General features: G+C 48.7%; 1 pseudogene; it reads left to right on the top strand.

Annotated features, from left to right (window-relative positions):
- The first annotated feature begins 7,839 nt into the window (after positions 1–7,839).
- Positions 7,840–15,479, top strand: part of LOC119943458 — a 31,668-nt pseudogene continuing 24,028 nt past the window's right edge.

Here is a 15,479-nt window from a genome sequence, read left to right on the forward strand (position 1 = left end):
GGACAGGGACTGTGTCCAATCTGACTTGCATCTACCCCAGTGCTTAGTACAGTGTCTGGCATATAGTAGGTGCTTAATGAATTCCATTTTAAAAAAAGGAAGAAAATGGTTTGAATGCAAGCAGCCAGGAGGAAACTGATGAGCTCCCAGGTGACAGGGATAAAAATGGAGGTAAAACAATCCTCTTTCCACAGGTTCTTATTTTACAGCATAATTACTATGGTATACCATTCGATTCGCAGTGTCGTGAACGCCACAAGTATTGAGAACACGTAGGCGCAGATAGGGTCATCAATCTCATATTCTGACTAAAAGGAAACAAATCAAGTTTTTTATTGTTTTTTTTAATGGGACAGAAACAGAACTTTGGCTCAGCTCAAGACAAACACTTAAAACACATGAAAAATGAATACAAAATTCCCTCCCTGGTATCTCCAGGGAGCTGTAATTAAGGGAATATATCTATACTGAGTTGGATAGACCCCTACCCAAATTTGCCGTATGGTCCAATCAGAGGCCTGGAGGGAACTTTGAGAGGTTGTCTAGAATATTCCCCTGCCTCCTGGCAAGGTTACTTTTAAACCATCCCAGACAAACAACACTGAACCCTTCTTTAAAAGATCTCCAAAGGCTCCTCCACTAGGTTCTTTGCTGATGCTTCAGTAATTATTGTGGCATTAGTTAAGCTCTTACTATGTGCCAGGCGTTGTACTAAATGCTGGAGTAGATACAAGCTAATCTGGTCGGACAGGGTCCCTGTACCCACATGGGACACACAATCTTAATCCCCATTTTCCAGTTGAGGTCACAGAGGTCCAGGGAAGTGAAGTGACTTGCCCAAGGTCAGGGAAGTAGTGTGGGAATCAGAAATCATGGGTTCTAATCCTGGCTCCACCACTTGTCAGCTATGTGACTTTGGGCAAGTCACTTAACTTCTCTGGGCCTCAGTTACCTCATCTGGAAAATGGGGATTAAGACTGCGAGCACCATGTGGGACAACCCGATTACCTTGTATCTACCCCAGTGCTTAGAACAGTGCTTGGCACATAGTAAGCGCTTAACAAAAAACAAAAAAAAAGGTCACACCGTGGACAAGCAGCCGAGCCGGGATCGGAACCCAGGTACTTTGATTCCTAAGCCCGTATACTTTCTGCTAGGTCATGTGCTTCACTGTATCTCTACCCAGCCCAGAATCTTCCTAATGGCTTCAATTTTGAACAGTGTTTGACACATAAAGTGCTGAACAAATACCACAATTATTAATTTTTTCACTTTCAATCAAATACTGACTATGAAATGCTCCGGATCACTGTTGCGGTTTCTTGGTTCATTTTTCTTTTTTTTTTTAATAGTATCTGTTAAGCACTTATCATGTGTTCTAAGCATTGGAGTTATCAGGTTGGACACAATCCTCGTCCCACGTGGGGCTCAAAGTCTAAGTAGGAGGGAGTAGGGTTCAATTCCCATTTTACAGCTGAGGAAACTGAGGCCCAAAGAACTGAAGTGACTTGCACATGGTCACATAGCAGGCAACGGACAGAGCAACTGACAGACGAAACCGGAGGAGACGGTTATCAGTTGTCTAGAGCAACGGCTTGCCATCGCTCATATGATATCCATTCATTCCATCATATTTATTGAGTGCTTACTGTGTGCAGAGCACTGTACTAAGTGCTTGGGAAGTACAATTCAGCAACAGATAGAGACAATCCCTACCCAACAACGGGCTCACAGTCTAGAAGATATCGAGAAGATATGCTATTCCTTCACACCCTTGGGTTCCGTGATTAAGGCCTCTCAAGTTCTCCAAGCAGGGAAACCCGTTTTTAATCTTGCTTCTAATCTTTCTTTCATTTAACCTTACAGTGCTATTTTAAACATTTCTATCATTCTCTTTTGGTTCCTCCAAATAGTCCATATCGCGCTTCAGCTTTGGGGTTCCTCAGAGAACTACATTCCCAGATAGAGGCATGATTAATGCCGATTATAAAGGGGGAAGGAAGGTTAGCAGGAGAAGCAACGTGGCTAGTCGATAGAGTGCGGGCATGGGAGTCTGAAGGACCTGGGTTCTAAATCGGGCTCCGCTGCTTGTCTGCTGGATGACCTTAGGCAACTCACTTCAAATCTCTGGGTCTCAGGGACCTCATCCGTAAACTGGGAATTAAAACTGTGAGCTGTGGAAGCACAGTGGTCAAGGTCATGCTTTGGTCCACCCTTCTCTCTGACCTTTCCCTCTGCCTAGACCGGCTTCACCACACCAGGGTGTGGCTGATGGGTCGATTGACTCCAGGCTTGGTTAATTGATTCAAGCCAGTCAAGCCCAGTAGTTTGATTAAGTCATACTACCTGCTGACTTGATTTACTCAAAGCCAAGCCCAATCATTTGATTGATTCAAATAACTTGGCCATTTGATTGACTCAAGTAACTTGGCTATTTGATTGACTCAAATATCTTGGTTTCATGATTTACTCAAATTGAGGAGCCAAGCTTGATCTGAGTCAAGCACATTACATTACTAGATAAGGGGACTGAGGCAGGTTGGCCTAGTGGATAGATTAGCATGAGCCTCGGCATCAGAAGGGCCTGGGTTCATTCATTCATTCATTCATTCAATCGTATTTATTGAGCGCTTACTGTGTGCAGAGCACTGTACTAAGCACTTGGGAAGAACAAGTTGGCAACATACAGAGACGGTCCCTACCCAACAGTGGGCTCACAGTCTAGAAGGGGGAGACAGAGAACAAAACAAAACATATTAACAAAATAAAATAAGTAGAATAAATATGTACAAGTAAAATAAATAAATAGAGTAATAAATATGTACAAACATATATACAGGTGCTGTGGGGAGGGGAAGGAGGTAAGGCAGGGCGATGGAGAGGGGGAGGAGGGGGAGAGGAAGGAGGGGGCTCAGTCTGGGAAGGCCTCCTGGAGGAGGTGAGCTCTCAGTAGGGCCTTGAAGGGAGGAAGAGAGCTAGCTTGGCGGATGTGCAGAGGGAGGGCATTCCAGTCCAGGGGGATGGCGTGGGCCGGGGGTCGATGGCGGGACTGGCGAGAACGAGGCACGGTGAGGAGATTAGCGGCAGAGGAGAGGAGGGTGCGGGCTGGGCTGTAGAAGGAGAGAAGGGAGGTGAGGTAGGAGGGGGCGAGGTGATGGAGAGCCTTGAAGCAGAGGGTGAGGAGTTTCTGCCTGATGCGTAGGTTGATTGGTAGCCACTGGAGATTTTTGAGGAGGGGAGTAATATGCCCAGAGCGTTTCTGGACAAAGACAATCTGGGCATCGGCGTGAAGTATGGATTGAAGTGGGGAGAGACAGGAGGATGGGAGATCAGAGAGGAGGCTGATACAGTAATCCAGACGGGATAGGATGAGAGCTTGAATGAACAGGGTAGCGGTTTGGATGGAGAGGAAAGGGCGGATCTTGGCAACATTGCGGAGGTGAGACCGGCAGGTTTTGGTGACGGCTTGGATGTGGGGGTGAACGAGAGAGCGGAGTCGAGGATGACACCAAGGTTGCGGGCTTGTGAGACGCGAAGGATGGTAGTGCCGTCAACAGCGATGGGGGTTCCAATCCCAACTTTGCCACTTGTCTGCTGTGTGAGCTTGGGCGAGTCACTTCACTTCTCTGGGCTTCAGTTCCCTCATCTGGAAAATGGGGGTGAAGACTGAGTGCCCCACATGGGACAAGGAACTGTGTCCAACCTGACAACAGTGCATCTACCCCAGCATAAGCTCTTAACAAATACTATTATTATTATTATTTATTATTATTATTACAGTGCCTGGCACATAAGTGCTTTAACAGGTACCATTTAAAAAAGGGAAGTGACTTGCCCAATTTCCCCTAAGAGTTGGTATTAGAATCCAGCTCTTTCCGACTCCCAGGCCCAGGCTCTAACTGCTAGGCCATGCTGACTCCTCCAACTCTCTCCAAGCACTCCTTGAATGGAAGTGAGAGGATCAGCTGCACCCAGTTCATTCCCACCGCTCCCCCCCCACCTCCTCCATACTCAGGAAAATGCCCTCTCCCCTCACCGCCACCAGGGAGCCAGGGACTGCCAGTGGCTTGAGGGCACGTCCGTTACTGCAGGCAGAGGAGGAGAGATACAATTTTGGTCTCCCTAAGACTCCCACGGGCTTTCGATCTGGAGCAAGGAGCAAGGGAAGTGGCCACAGTCCTGGAATACTCTTTTTTTCTGGTATTTGTTAATCACTTAGTATGTGTCAAACATTATTCTAAGCACTGGGTTGGCACAGGTCAATTAGGTCGGACACAATCCCTGTCCCTCATGGGTCTCACGGTCTAAGTAAGAGGGAGACCAGTTATCGAATCCCCATTTTGCTATTTAAGAAACTGAGGTCCAGAGAAGTCAAGCCATTACCCAAGGTCACACAGCAAGCGAGTGGCACAACCGGAATGAGAACCCAGGCCCTCTGACTCCACGGCCCGTGTTCTTTCCACTGGTTTTTTTGGGATCGCTGGAAATTTCACAGTGCTTGAAGAGCAGTCTGCCAATATTTGGGGAATCCGTGTGAGTCGACCTCAGTGTGGCCAGCCGAGGAAGGGTCTAACCACCTGGTCTTCCGTGATCTGGCCTGAACTTCCAGGTAGGACCCAACCCGGCCCAAATGTCCTCACTCTGGCCAGATTCCTCATCATCTGGGAAGGTTCGTGGGATCGGGTTTTGATGACGCTTGTCTCATTGTCTCCCCCTTTAGTTTCAGGCCCTTAATGTATGAGCCCTTCTGTGGGGATTGTCTCCCCTTTCAATTCAAGTGCTCAAGGTAGGACCCTGTCAAAGGGGAATCGTCTCCCCTTCGGTTTGAGGCACTCAGAAACAAGTTCAGAAGTTAAACCGAGCCACCACAATATGCAGCAGAACAGTGTATCCCACGCTTGGCCTAATTGAAAGGGGGATAGATGCCTACAGACACTCACACATTCACAATTATGGCAAAAAAGTAGCTACCAATCTGACTGGCTTCCCTGAGGTTTTTGAAGATAGTCCCATGTCAGAGGAGTTTCAAGGAAGCCGGAGGTAGGATGTGAGGGATAGGTCGGCGGTGAGATAGATGTGATCGAAGGTACAGTGAGAAGGTGAGCACCAGAGGAGCCAAGTGTGTGGACTGGGTTACAGTAGGAGAAAAGTGAGGTGAGGTAGGAGGGAGCAAGGTGGTTAAGTGGTTTAAAGCGAATGGTGAGGAGTTTTTGCTATAGTCACAGGGAAGCTTGACCTATCTGTCAAATTAAGGGCCCTGGGGCTTCTCAGTCCCAATCAAATCAGCTTCCTGCAAAGAGCCCCAGCCCCTGTTCTTGTTATGAGTGGCAACCACCTCAACACTCTTCCTCCCCACTATTATTCACACACACACACACACACACACACACACTCACTCACTCACTCACTCACTCACTCTCTTCCACTCAGTAATGGGGCAAATCTGGGAGTTGAATGTGCCCACAGTGTAAGAGGCCAAGGAGAAGTACTGAACAGCAGCTTTGGAGAAGATTCCTCTGGCCCCTGGAACCAGAACCAGCCTCTGTTCTGAGAGCAGCAGCCTGCCCATTGGTGGCACACAATCGTTATTCTGGGAGGCTGTGCCTCTCTATTAACCCTGGTGACACCAGGCTTGTTCAGAGAGGCTGTGCCTGGTGACAGTGTAGTATGGAATAGTACGGCGGGAGGCTTGTTCTGGGAGGCTGCTTCTCTCTACCACCCCATGGTTGTTCTCTATCTACACTCCCTCCCTTGGTGAATTCATGGCTTCAACTATTCTCTCTACGCTGATGACACCCAAATCTACATCTCTGCGCCTGCTCTCTCTCCCTCCCTTCAGGCTCGGGTCTCCTCCTGGCCTTCAGGACATCTCCATCTGGATGTCTGCCCGCCATCTAAAGCTCAATATGTCCAAGACTGAACTCCTTATCTTCCCTCCCAAACCCTGCCCTCTACCTGACTTTCCCATCATTGTAGACAGCCCTACCAACCTTCCCGTCTCACAAGCCCGCAACCTTGGCATCATCCTCGACTCCGCTCTCTCGTTCACCCCTCACATCCTGTCCGTCACCAAAACCTGCCAGTCTCACCTCCGCAACATCGCCAAGATCCGCCCTTTCCTCTCCATCCAAACCGCTACCTTGCCAGTTCAATCTTTCATCCTATCCCGACTGGATTACAGCATCGGCCTCCTCTCTGATCTCCCATCCTCCTGTCTCTCCCCACTTCAGTCTACACTTCACGCCGCTGCATGGATCATCTTTGTGCAGAAACGCTCTGGGCATGTCACTCCCCTCCTCAAAAATCTCCAGTGGCTACCAGTCAACCTACGCATCAGGCAAAAACTCCTCACTCTCGGTTTAAAGGCTCTCCATCGCCTCGACCCCTCCTACCTCACCTCCTTTCTCTCCTTCTACAGCCCAGCCCGTACCCTCCACTCCTCTGCCGCTAACCCCCTCCCTGTACCTCGTTCTCACCTGTCCCGCCATCGACCCCGGGTCCACATCCTCCCCCTGGCCCGGGATGCCCTCCTTCCACACATCCGCCAAGCTAGCTCTCTTCCTCCTTTCAAAGCCCTACTGAGGGCTCACCTCCTCCAGAAGGCCTTCCCAGACTGAGCCCCCTTTTTCCTCTCCTCCTCCCCATCTCCCCCCGCCCTACCTCCTTCCCCTCTCCACGGCACCTGTACATATGTTTGTAAAGATTTATTACTCTATTTAGTTTACTTGTACATATTTACTATTCTATTTATTTTGTTAATGACATGCATCTAGCCTTATTTCTATTTATTCGGATGGCTTGACACCTGTCCACATGTTTTGTTTTATTGTCTGTCTCCCCCTTCTAGACTGTGAGCCCGTTGTTGGGTAGGGACCGTCTCTTTATTTTGCCAACTTGTACTTCCCAAACGCTTAGTACAGTGCGCTGGGAAGTGCTCAATAAATATGATTGAATGAATGAATGAATGAATGAATGAATGAATGGGAGGCTGCCCTCCTCTATCACCCCAAGGAGATAGTGGGGCATGGTTCGGTGAGGCGGCGACTCTCTATCACCCTCCAGTGGCATGATCTTTTTTTTCTCCTCTGTATTTGTCAAGCACTTACTATGTACCAGGTACTGAACTAAGTGCTGGGATAGAGATAATAATAATAATAATAATAATAATAATAATAATAATAATAATGGTGTTGGTTAAGTGCAAAGCACTGTTCTAAGCACTGGGGAGGTTACAAGGGTGATCAGGTTGTCCCATGGGGGGCTCACAATCTTCATCCCCATTTTGCAGATGAGGTAACTGAGGCACAGAGAGGTTACATGGCTTGCCCAAAGTCACACAGCTGACAATTGGCGGAGCTGGGATTTGAACCCATGACCTCTGACTCCAAAGCCCGGGCTCTTGCCACTGAGACACTGCTGCTTCTCTAATAAGCTCATCAGGTTGGACACAGTCCAGATCCCACAAGGGGCTCACAATCTTAATCTCCATTTTAAGATTAAAGGGGAGTTGTAGCATGGCCGAGTGGAAACAGCAAAGACCTGGAAGTCAGAGGACGTGGGTTTCAATTCCAGCTCCGCCACATCACTTCACTTCCCTGTGTCTCAGTTACTTCATCTGTAAAATGGGGATTAAGACTGTGAGCCCCATGGGGGACAGGGACTGTGTCTGACCTGATTACCAGGTTTCTACCCCAGTGATTAGAACAGTGACTGGCACATAGTAAGCACTTAACAAATACCTCAATTATCATCATCATCATCATCATTATTATTATTCTGAATTTAAAGACCAGAACAGCCTGAGCCTGCGGGACGTCACGGAAGAGGGAAGCCGCTGCCATGGCGATGGCCCCACACCGCCGAGAACCACCGCCGTTGCCGAGAACCGCCGCCGTCGCCGAGCCCGCCGGGTCCCGACCTGCACACCTGGAGGAGGCGCTCACCAAAGCAGCATGGCTTAGTGGAAAGAGCCCAGGCCTAGGAGTCAGAAGGCTCATGGGTTCTAATCTCGACTCCACCACTTGTCTGCTGTGTGACCTTGGGCAAGTCACTTCATTTCTCTGTGCTTCAGTTCCCTCATCTGTAAAATGGGGATTGAGAATGGGAGCCCCACGTGGGACAGTGCCTGGGTCCAACCCAATTTGTTTGTACCCACCCCATATAGTAAGCACTTAACAAATGCCATCATTATTATTATTATTATTATTACCACCGTAAACAGCGGCACACTTTATCCCATGCTTAGTCTAATTAAAACGGGGGTAGATGTGGACACACTCACACACCCACACACAATTATGACCAAAGAGAGCTACCAATCCTACTGGCTTCCCCAAATTTCCTGAAGATAGTCTCACATCAGAGGAGTTTCAAGGAGTCCGGCTGCCCGCAGCACACCATCCTGGTAAAGTCTTAGGTGCTTTGGCCTCGGCCCCAATAAGGTGTCTGGGCACAGGTCTTAGATATTTGTTTTCTGCGGCCCCAGAGGGACCAGTTCTTTCCCCCTTTTATCGGTTGTGTGGTTTTTTTTTTGGGGGGGGGGGTGGTCAGGAAGGGGGAGTTGTGGCAGAAGTTCCTTTTGCTGCTCCGATTCCCTGCTGCCTGCAGCTCAGGTGGTTTATTACCAGGAGAAGCCAGGGAGGACCACGACCCTGACTTCCCCATGCTTACTTACCCCTTGGGCTCAAACCCATCCTGCAGCCTTTATAGTAAGCGCTTGATAAATACCATCATCGTTATTATTATCATTATTATCTTGTATCTACCTAAGCACCTAGTATAGTAGTATCAAGTAAGCACTTCACAAATATCAAAATTATTATTATTAGATAGAGCATGGGCCTGGAAGTCAGCAGGACCCGGGTTCTTATCCCAGCTCCGGTACTTGTCCTGCCGCTTGACTTCGGGTAAGTCACCTACCTTCTCCGCGCCACAGTCACCTCAAGTAAAATGGGTATTAAGACAGTGAGCCTCATGTGGGATAGGGACTGTGTCCATCGCAATTTGCTTTTGTCTATTCCAATGCTTTTAGTACAGTGTCTGCCACACTGTACTGAGAAGTAGCGTGGCTTAGTGGAAAGAACACGGGTTTGGGAGTCAGAGGTCGTGGGTTCTAATTCCGGCTCCGCCCCTTGTCAGCTGTCTGACTTTGGGCAAGTGACGTAAATTCTCTGTGCCTCAATTAGCTCATATGTAAAATGGGGACGAAGACTGTGAGCGCTTAACAAGTACCAGCATTATTGTTATCCTAGTATGCGCTTAACAAACACCACAAAGATGATGATGATGATGATGATGATGATGATTACCCACAATGCTTTCCCACTCTGGTGCCCCCAGTAGCTCTGGGCTTTCAAAACAGGTACGTTTGAATCCCGGCCCTTCCGGATCCCGTGTTTGGTCTTACCCTGCTTGACCGGTCACCCCAGTTACTTCCCTAGGGAACGGTTTCTGCCGCTTTCACAATATTCCGAAAGCACCTTGCCCCTGCTGCCCACTGTTAAACAATAGGTGAAACAGCAAAATGTAAATGTAGATTCCTTCCTTCCAGAAAGAAGGAATTCCTTCTTCAACTAGTTGCTCTCACGTGTGCACAAACATGGAACTCAGTCCTATATACAAGATGATGATTGTGGAACTTTAAGTTCTTACCTTGGGCTAAACACTGAACTAAGCAATGGGAATTAGACCTAGCTGAGCACCCTAACTGAGGCCCAGAGAAGCAAAGTGACTTGCCCAATTCATTTTATTCATGATGAGTATCTATCTATAATTCTATTTATTTATATTGATGCTATTGATGCCTGTCTACTTGTTTTGTTTTGTTGCCTCCACCCTTCTAGACTGTGAACCCATTGTTGGGTAGGGATTGGGATTGTCTCTGTAGACAAATTGTACTTTCCAAGTGCTTAGTACAGTGCTTTGCACACAGTAAGCCCTCAATAAATACGATTGAATGAATGAATGAATAAACGGTCACAGAACTGACATGCGGTGGAGGTAGGATTAGAACCCAGGTCCTTCTGACTCCCTGGCCCGGGCTCTGTCCACTAGGGCCATGCTGCTTCTACCCCTCCCTCCGCTCCTCAGAATGCCAGGTGCTGGCTACACAGATGGCCACATGCCACCCTATGTGACTTGCCACCCTCTGGTGGCATGGCCATCCCTGTTGGGATCAACCATTAATCGATGGTACTTATTGAGCCCTTACTCTGAGCAGAGCCCTCTAGTAAGTGTTTGGGAAAGGACAATAGAACAATAGAGCACAGGCCTGGGAGTAAGAAGCACCTGCATATATATATATATATGTATGTATGTTTGTACATATTTATTACTCTATTTATTTATTTTATTTGTACATATTTATTCTATTTATTTTATGTTGTTAATATGTTTTGTTTTGTTCTCTGTCTCCCCCTTCTAGACTGTGAGTCCACTGTTGGGTAGGGACCATCTCTATATGTTGCCAACTTGTACTTCCCAAGCGCTCGGTACAGTGCTCTGCACACAATAAGCGCTCAATAAATACGATTGAATGAATGAATGAATGAATGAATGAATGTGCTCTAATTCTGGCTCTGGCACTTACCTGCTGTGTGATTTCCCTTCTCTGGGCCTCAGTTCCCTCATCTGTAAAATGGGGATTCAACACATGGACTTGTATCCAACCTGATCCACACTAGCGTGAAGGACAGTGCCTGATACAGTGCTTATAAATACCAGTTAAAAACTCGTATCATCAAAAAGAGAGGAACTGCTGCCACCTCTAGACTTCTTTTCTCCTCAGAGTCTCCCTCACTGCACCCAAATGACAGAAATGGAGCGGGCAGGGTCTCTGACAACAAGACTTCCCTCAGCATGGCATCCAAAAGCCCTCAGGGGCAGGTGGCTGGGATGATCCCCACCGACCCCCAGATCTCACCATCCATGCAGGGGCATTTTGGGCAAGAGGAAGAGGAGGAGAGAGCAGAGACACACCTGAGCGTGGTGTGGCACGTGGGACACCTGGGCATCGCCTACTACAACACGGGTGACCCCATCATCTACTTTATGCCAGATGCCCCAGACCATGAAAATCTCCGACTCCTCCAGCGAGTCGTGGATGAGATTAGGCCTTGGTCCATCGTGACCAGCATGAAGTGGGATGAGAACATGACTCGGTTCCTAGAAGGATTGGCCTCCACAGGTTCTGGCAACAACGAAGTGATGGGAAGACCTGAAGTAGTCCTGTTTCCCAGCATGGATTTCGGCCTGGAGATCAGCAAGCAGCACCTGCTCTCTGGCTCCTTCTCCTTCATCACGGAGCCCATGAGCCCCACAGAGAAGATTCTCTTCCTCACATCCATCGTGCCGTTCGACTGTCCCGTGAAGTCCGTGCTCTTGGGGGATTGCTAAAGTTCCTGGACCAGAAGAGAATAGGGGTGGAGCTGGAAGAAAGCAGTGGGGTCATCCCCATCCTCGGCTTCAAGAAGTTTGTCCTGACAAATCTAGTGAGCGTGGACTGGGACACCTACTGTGTGCTACAGATACTCAAGAGTGAGGCCCATTCATCGGTATACAAGCTGGCCCCAGGCCTGAAGGAGGGACTCAGTGTGTTTGGACTCCTGAACAGGTGCCACTGCAAGTGAGGAGAAAAACAACTCAGGCTGTGGCCGATGCGCCTGACCCGGGACCTGAGTGAGCTGAACGCCCAGCTGGATGGCATCCAGTTCTTTCTGCAGCCCCGGAAACTGGAGATGGCCCAGGCGCTCCACGGCCTACTGGGGAACATCAAGAACGTGCCCCTGATCCTCAGACGGATGACACTGTCTCACACCAAGGCCAGCGACTGGCAGGTCCTGTACAAGCCCAGCCCACACCCTCCGCTCCTCTGCCGCTAATCTCCTCACCGTGCCTCGTTCTCGCCCGTCCCGCCGTCGACCCCCGGCCCACGTCCTCCCCCTGGCCTGGAATGCCCTCCCTCCGCACATCCGCCAAGCTAGCTCTCTTCCTCCCTTCGAAGCCCTACTGGGCACTCACCTCCTCCAGAAGGCCTTCCCAGACTGAACCCCCTCCTTCCTCTTCCCCCTACTCCCCCTCCCCATCCCCCCCGCCTTACCTCCTTCCCCTCCCCACAGCACCTGTATATATGTATATATGTTTGTACATATTTATTACTCTATTTATTTATTTATTTTACTTGTACATATTTATTCTATTTATTTTATTTGGTTTATATGTTTTGTTTTGTTGTCTGTCTCCCCCTTCTAGACTGTGAGCCCGCTGTTGGGTAGGGACCGTCTCTATATGTTGCTAACTTGTACTTCCCAAGCGCTTAGTACAGTGCTCTGCACACAGTAAGCGCTCAATAAATACGATTGAATGAATGAATGAATGATGATGATGATGATGATGATGATGGAATGTGTTAAGCGCTTACTACGTGCCAGGCACAGAACTAACCGCTGGGATGGATACAAGCAAACCCAGTTGGACACAGTCACCGTCCCGTGTGGGGCTCCCAGTCTCAATCCCCATTTTACAGATGAGGTGAGGCACAGAAATGTGAAGTGACTTGCCCAGGGTCACACGGCAGACAAGCGGTAGAGCTGGGATAAAAACCCATGACCTTCCGACTCCTAGGCCCGTTGCTCTATCCACTATGTCATGCTGCTTCCCCAGCATGCTGGACCTCTAATCCCAGTCACTGGCCTGCTCTGTGTGACTTTGGACAACTCTTCTCATTGCCTTAGTTTCTTCCTCTGTAAAATGGTGATTAAATACCTTTTCTTCTTCCCTATTAATTAATGAATATGGCTTTAATTATGGTGCTTGTTAAGCACTTACTATGTGCCAAGCACTGTTCTAAGCATTGTGGTAGACATGAGGTCATAATAATAAGAAGAAGAATAGTATTTGTTAAGTGTGTACCATTTGCCAAGCACATTTCTAAGCACTGGGGGTGGGGGGATACAAGGTAATCAGGTTGTCCCATATGGGGCTCACAGTCTTCATCCCCATTTTACAGATGAGGTAACAGGCCCAGATAAGTTAAGTGACTTGCCCAAAGTCACACAGCTGACAAGTGGCGGAGCCAGGATGAGAACCCATGACCTCTGACTCCCAAGCCCGTGCTCTTTCCATTCATTCGTTCATTCAACCGCATTTACTGAGCGCTTATTGTGTGCAGAGCACTGTACTAAGTGCTTGGGAAGTACAAGTCGGCAACATATAGAGACGGTCGCAACCCAACAACTGGCTCACAGTCTAGAAGGGGGAAATGTATCAAGCACTGTTCTATGGACTAGGGAATAGAGCACGGGCCTGGGACTCAGAAGGTCTGGATTCTAATCCTAGCTCCGCCACTTTCATTCATTCATTCAATCATATTTATTCAGCGCTTACTGTGTGCAGAGCCCTGTGCTAAGCACTTGGGAAGTACAAGTCGGCAACATATAGAGACGGTCCCTACCCAACAACGGGCTCACGGTCTAGAAGGGGGAGAAAGGCAACAGAACAAAACATGTAGACAGGTGTCAAAACCGTCAGAATAAATAGAATTACAGCTACATGCAGATCATGAATTAGAGTAGCAAATATGTACAAGTAAAATAAATAGAGTAATAAATATGTACAAATATATAGAAATGCTGTGGGGAGGGGAAGGCGGTAGGGCAGAGGGAGGGGAGGAGAAGAGGAAAAAGGGGGCTCAGTCTGGGAAGGCCTCCCGGAAGAGGTGAGCTCTCAGTAGGGCTTTGAAGGAGGAAGAGAGCTAGTTTGGCGGATGTGTGGAGGGTGCAAGTCACTTGACTTCTCTTGGCCTCAGTTCCCTCATCTGTAAAACAGAGATTAAGATCGTGAGACCTGAGAAGCAGCGTGGCTCAGTGGAAAGAGCCCGGGCCTTGGAGTCAGAGGTCATGGGTTCAAATCCCAGCTCCGCCAATTGTCAGCTGTGTGACTTTGGGCAAGTCACTTAACTTCTCTGTGCCTGAGTTCCCTCATCTGTAAAATGGGGATTAAGACAGTGAGCCCCCTGTGGGACTACCTGGTCACCTTGTAACCTCTCCAGCGCTTAGAACAGTGCTTTGCACATAGTAAGCACTTAATAAATGCCATTATTATTATTATTTATCGTGAGCCCCACGAGAGGGACACGGACTGTGTCCAACCCTATTTGCCTGAAGCAGATGCAGGGACATCTGCTCCAGCGCTTAGGTACAGGGCCTGGCACATAGTAGGCACTTCACAAATGCCACAATTATTGCGGTTATTATTATTATTATTATTTCGCAGTTGAGGAAACAAGGTCAAACAGCAGGCTAATGGTGAAACTGGGATTAGAACCCAGGCCCGTGCTCTATCCACCGGGTCACACTGGGAAGCAGCATGGCCTAGGGGCTAGAGCCCAGGCCTGGGAATCAGAAGGACCTGGGTTCCACTTGCTTGCTGGGTGACGCTGCTTCTTCTTCCACTCGCCTGCTGGGTGACCTTGGGCAAGTCACTTCACTTATCTGGGCCTCAGTGACCTCATCTGTAAAATGGGAATTGGGACTGTGAGTCACATGTGGGACAGGGACTGTGTCCAACCCCCAGTTAGCTTGCACCTACCCCAGTGCTTAGTACAGTGCCTGGCACATGGTAAGCACCGAACAAATACCACAGTCATCATTAGTATTATCACCAAGGCTTGGTACCCTCCAGACGATGCTGCCTGCCCTGCTGCCCTCCCCCAAGGGGACCTCATCTATTTCCACTGATCCCCGTCTCCCAGGAAAATCGAGAGGTCAGAAGTGCTCCGCCCCTGCCCAGTTAGCACATAGTAAGCGCTAAATAAATGCCATCATTACTATTATTATCTCCTTCTCACCTTTGAAGCTTGGACATGGTCTCCATCCCACATGGGGCTCACAGTCTTGATCCCCATAACAATAATAATAATAATGATAGCATTTATTAAGCGCTTACTATGTGCAATGCACTGATCTGAAGCGCTGGGAAGGTGACACGGTCATCAGATTGTCCCACAGGGGGCTCACAGTCTTGATCCCCATTGTACAGATGAGGGAACTGAGGCACAGAGAAGTTAAGTGACTTGCCCAAAGTCACACAGCTGGCAATTGGGGGAGTTAGGATTCGAACTCATGACCTCTGACTCTAAAGCCCTGGGTTCTTTCCACTGAGCCACGCTGCTTCTCAATAATGATGATGGTGCTATTGGCTAAGCACTTACAATGGGCCAGGCACCACACTGAGCACTGGGTGGATACAGGCAAATCAAGTTGGACATGGTCCCTGTCCCACTTGGGGCTCCCGATCTTAATCCCCACTTTACAGATAAGGGAACTGAGGCCCAGAGTAGTGAAGTGACTTGCCCAAGGTAAAACAGTCAACAAGTGGCCGAGCTGGGATCAGAACATGGGTTCTTCTGACTCCCAGGCCTGTGAGCTATCCACTTGCCTGCTGTGTGACCTTGGGCAAGTCACTACATTTCTCTGCCTCGG

Source organism: Tachyglossus aculeatus, chromosome 22 (genome assembly GCF_015852505.1).
Source record: "Tachyglossus aculeatus isolate mTacAcu1 chromosome 22, mTacAcu1.pri, whole genome shotgun sequence".
In the NCBI taxonomy this organism is placed as follows: domain Eukaryota; kingdom Metazoa; phylum Chordata; class Mammalia; order Monotremata; family Tachyglossidae; genus Tachyglossus; species Tachyglossus aculeatus.